The sequence below is a fragment of the Bison bison genome, unplaced genomic scaffold (genome assembly GCF_000754665.1).
Source record: "Bison bison bison isolate TAMUID 2011002044 unplaced genomic scaffold, Bison_UMD1.0 scf7180017864134, whole genome shotgun sequence".
Classification (NCBI taxonomy): Eukaryota; Metazoa; Chordata; class Mammalia; order Artiodactyla; family Bovidae; genus Bison; species Bison bison.
The window spans coordinates 5,258,153-5,263,516 of record NW_011494706.1 but is presented as its reverse complement, the minus strand read 5'-3'; positions in this window follow the sequence as shown (position 1 = coordinate 5,263,516).

Below are 5,364 nucleotides of genomic sequence, written 5' to 3'. Positions count from 1 at the left end.
GAGATGGCATTAGTCACAGAACTCAATAGGAAATCGCATGTTGAATGGTTGAGTTCTGGAGAATCTCTGCTTCCATTTTCCAGGCTCTGCCCTCTCAAGAATGGTCAGTTTTTTATTCTCAAAGGAACTTTGTGAGATTCTGTTGGGTAACACCTCAAAAATATTTCAAAACCCATACAAATGTAGATTTCAAAACACTGTGTCCTCAAGTACCAAAACTGCATCAGCTGTAGCTTTTATGCCTCTCAGCTACCCTTCTTTTTTTTTGTCTCTAGTGCCATGGAAAAAAATAAAAGCAGAAAGTATCCTTTTAGTACAATCCTTCTGGTTAGTCAAATAATCACACCCCAGAAGCTGTAAGTATTCACACACTTAGAAGATACTGATTATAAAAATCATTTGCCTTAATTCCATCCAGAAATAGTCTTAACTATTTTTTTACTTTTTTTACTCTTTACTATTTCTTTACTTTAATCAGATCAGATCAGATCAGTCGCTCAGTCGTGTCCGACTCTTTGCAACCCCAAGAACCGCAGCACGCCAGGCCTCCCTGTCCATCCCCAACTCCCGGAGTTCACCCAGACTTATGTCCATTGAGTCAGTGATGCCATCCAGCCATCTCATCCTCTGTCGTCCCTTTCTCCTCCTGCCCCCAATCCCTAAGATTATAGTTTAATAATTATGTTTAAGTAGAGTTCACAAAGAAAAAATAAGACTCATTAATTTGATAAGTTAAAGTAGTTGTTATTCACTAGTATCCTTTGTAAAGGAAAATAGAAAATTGATCTTTTTCAGAGTTGAAAGCACTGAGCACATTAGAAAAGAAACTTCCCTCCCAAAACCCTTTGAATATTTACATTCAAATATTCAGATATCTGGGCTTCCCACGTGGCTCAGTGGTAAAGAATTCGCCTGCCACTGCAGGAGATGCATGTTGGACCCCTGGGTCGGGAAGATCCCCTGGAGTAAGAAATGCAACCTACTTCAGTGTTCTTGCCTGGAGAATCCCATGGACAGAGGAACCTGGGGGGTTACAGTCCACGGGGTTGGAAAGAGTCGGCCATGACTGACCAAGCACGAATGCATTCAGGTATCTACAAACTTCTGATCATTATGATCAGACATAACAAAAGTCTCAATTTAACGAGAACTTTTCAGACATTTGGGGACAAAAGAGCTAATGTGTTTATGCATTCTACTTTGTCTTTAACACTGAAAATGAATCTACAAATATGTGTCTGGAGCCACACTCTCTCTGATCAAAACTCTGAAGCCTCTGTAGGATGGTTAGACACATGAAGAGAAGCATAAGAAATACCTACAATTATACTCAATGGGGATGGTGCCACACTACACAAAGCCAAAGGAGTTAGGTCTCCAACTTGCATATGGATATTTTACACAGCTAGATGAAGAGTCATGACTAAAGGAGAATTCTAAATCTGGAAGAGAACTTGGAGATTGTCTAACAAGAGCCTCATTCTATGGATGATGAAACCAACGACTAGAGAATTCAATTTCCTTTTTCAAGGCCTTCCAATGGTTTAGTTAGCCAAAGCAAACTGGGACCAGCAAAAACAAACAGGCTTTTAAGAAGACTTATTTCACAATGTAACCACTGTTTCAGAGAGCATCCCATGTTACCTTTTAATATTTCATGTAGGAGCTGAGCTTCCAGGAAAATGGGGTCTGTATCCCTCTCTGAGGGCTTCCCCAGTGGCTCAACAGTAAAGAATCTGCCTGCAATGCAGGAGATGCAGGAAACACAGGTTCGATGTCTGGGTCCAGAAGATCCCCTGGAGGAGGAAATGGCAACCCACTCCAGTATTCTTGCCTGGAGAATCCCATGGACAGAGGAGTGTGGTGGGCTACAGTCTGTAGGGTGACAAAGATTTCAGACACAACTGAAGCCACTTAGCACACATGCACACATCCTTCACTGATGATAGATTTTTCAAGACCAAGTCTAACTAGTTTATCAGTGTCAAATTGGTCATAGAATTTTCAAAGTTTTAGAGCCCAAGGGGCTTTGTGGGACATTTTGCCTAAACCCCTAACTGTAAACCCTTTTCTTTTGGGATTCCCTGGTGGCTCAGCTGGTAAAGAACCTGTCTGCAATATGGGAGACCTGGGTTCAATCCCTGGGTTTTGAAGTTCCCCTGGAGAAGGGAATGGCTACCCACTCCAATATTCTGGCCAGAGAATTCCATGGACTGTACAGTACATAGGGAGACAAAGAGTTGGACGCAACTGAGCAACTGTCAGCTTCTAAATGTATAGTGGGAAAGCTGAGACCTAAGGAAAATAAACTCACTGTCTAGAACATGAAGGCAACCCGTGGGTGTGGACACAAGATGTACTCTTTCCACCCTAGAGGCACAGATGGTCATTTTCAAAGGGCATCAGGGAAGACCTTGTTAAGAAGATGCCATTTGAAGAAAGACTTGAAGGAGGAGAGGAAGTGAGCCCGGAGGGTATCTGGGCAAGAATTTTTCATGCAGAGGCCCTTTCCAGGAGCAGCAAAGAGGCCAGTGTGGCTGATCCAGTGGGAACTAGGTAGAGAGTAGCTGGCGCTAAGTTCAGGGAAGGAATAAAAGGGCTGATTTTGTAGAGCTTTGGCAGCCATTCTGAGAACCTTCGCATCTTGTCTAATTGATATAGAGAGCCCCTTGTGGTTCTCCAGCAGAGGAATGGTATGTCTTTATCTTTAAAGGACCAGTCTGGCTGCTGTCAGAACAGACTTCATGGGTGCGGGGTGGGAGGTCTGGGGGGGAATTAAAGGAGAGAGGTTACTCAAAGGCTCTTCCAAAAAAATCCAGGCAAGGAATTCTACCAGAGGGGTAGGATGAGGTGGTGAGACATGGGCAAACTCCAGGCGCACTCTGAAACCTGAGGAATGGAGTGTGAGGGAAAGGGAAAAAGACAAGGATAACACCCACGATTCTGGCCTGAGCAACTGGAAGGATGATGCTGTCATTAACTAAGATGAGAAAGACTGAGGAGAATAGGAATGGAGGTGGGATAGATCAGGAGTTGCACCTGAACCATGTGAAGTTGGAGGTGGCTATTATACATAACCTGGATATGTCAAGCACGCTGGTGGATGTACAAGTCCGGAAGACAGGAGAAAGTCCAGGCCAGATATGAAAATCTGGGAATTGTCAGTATATATTTGGCACAGGTGGTACTTAAAACCCTTTTTCTTAAGCTAAACAAATACAAAAGCAACATGTGATACATGAATTGCACTTGACTGTACTTCATTATCCACTTTAAAAAGCAAATAAAAATGTAATTAAAGGATGAACCATACCTTATGAAATTTCAGGCTTGCTTTGTGATTGTGTTTGTGTGCTGATCCTAAATATCAGGAAACACTAATATACTAGATGAAAACACAGTCAACAAGATACCGTAAGGTAGCCTTCTAATGATCTGACTAATTTCCTTGCATGTATACATTACATTGGTTTTATTATTACAATTACTGTATCAAAGACAACCTCATTCTTAGTTCCAACATAAAGTGATGTTTTAGCTTGACATCTAATTACAGTTTTCTTCGCTTTTCATGATCTGAAAAATTAAGAGACCTCACCTGAGATATTCAGAGATGAGACCCTGGTTGCCTTACCAACAGCTGACAAGGCTTAATCTACTCTAACATCTTGCCTTTCCCCTAAGACAGCACACAAAGGATGGCTTTCATGAGTATGTAATACCCGTTAGCAAATAATATGAGGATCAATTAATTAATCATTAAATTTTCCCTATTAAGTATATTGGTTTATATCTCTATGGTAAAGTCATTAATGAAAGTCACATATAGTGGAGTTTCATTTCCCTTAAGAGAGTACAAATTAAAGTGTTTAAATTAGTCCTCTTTAAATATATATAAATCACTCTCATCTAGAATACTTTAAATAAAACTTCCTACCTAGATTTAGGGATTCCCTCTTTCAAAAAAAATTTAGATGAGTCTAATTAATATCTATTCTAAGAAGGAAAACCTCCCTACTGATTTTATTTTAAATTGAGAAAATAATTAGGATGGTGTTGAGGAAGATAGTTAACATGCAATATATCTGTGGAAAAAATGTAGGTATGTGAGTTTCACTGCTAGACTTTTAAGAGTAAATTTTTGTGCTACCACCAAGATGGAGAGACTTGTCTGCTTTCTCTGCAGATTCTTGCCTCCCCCGCAAAAAAACATATTTGGGATGTATTTAAAAGAGATGGGAGATGAGAAAACAATAGTAAAGGAAACTCAAGTGGAGGCAGCTGTTGGATTTATTTTGTTTTGGCAATGTAGAAAGGTAACTAAAAACAGAAAGGCATATGGAAGCGGGAAAAAATACGAAATTTACAAAAGGCACAAGCCATCAAATACCCAAAATACACACTAAAAAAAATCAAAACACTTTACGCACAGACCATCATCAATGAGTAAACAATCTGTACATGACATGTGTTTCCCTTTTCTACTCTTATTGTGAGAGTCTCAACTGTCATGCATTAGTCATTGGGTCAACAAATATTTTTCAGCACCTCCTCTATCCCTGCACTCTGCTAGGCACCGAGAACACAGCAGGGGATGATCTCACCAGGTTTCCATTCTGGCAGGAAAGATCCTAGAGCAGGCAGCAGATAGAGAAAGGGCATTTCTTTTCAAGAAACTTTTCATTTTACATTGGCGTATAGCTGATTAACAATGTTGTGATCGTTTCAGGTGGACAGCAAACACAAAAACATGTGTATCCACTCTTCCCCAAACACCCGTCCCATCCAGACTGCCACATAACATTGAGCAGAGTTCCCTGTGCTCTACAGTAGGGTCTTGTTGGTTATCCATTTTAAATATAGCAGTGTGTACCTGTCCATCCCCAACCCCCTAACTGTCCCTCTACCCCATCCTTCCCCCCTGGCAACCATAAGTTCATTCTCTAAGTCTGCGAGTCTGTTTCTACTTTGTAAATAAGTTCATTTATATCATTTCTTTTTAGATTGCACATAAAGGGGTGTCATAGAATATTTCTCCTTCTCTAACTTCGCTCAGTATGACAATGCTATTTGCAGCAATGCAAATGAGTATTTCTAAAAGAACAACTCAGTCTCCCGGTCTCGTCACCACTCTCTTACCACCATCACGTGTCACAGGCGTTCTTTCACTACTGTCTGCCATTTCCCGTCTGCCCAGTAATTTCCACCTGATCATCCAGAGGAGCTGGAGGAGGGCATGGCAACCCACTTCACTACTCTTGCCTGCAGAACCCCATGGACAGAGGAGCCTGGTGGGCTACAGTCCATGGGGTCGCAGAAAGTTGGACACAACTGGGTGCCTACACATGCACACGTGTTCGTAAC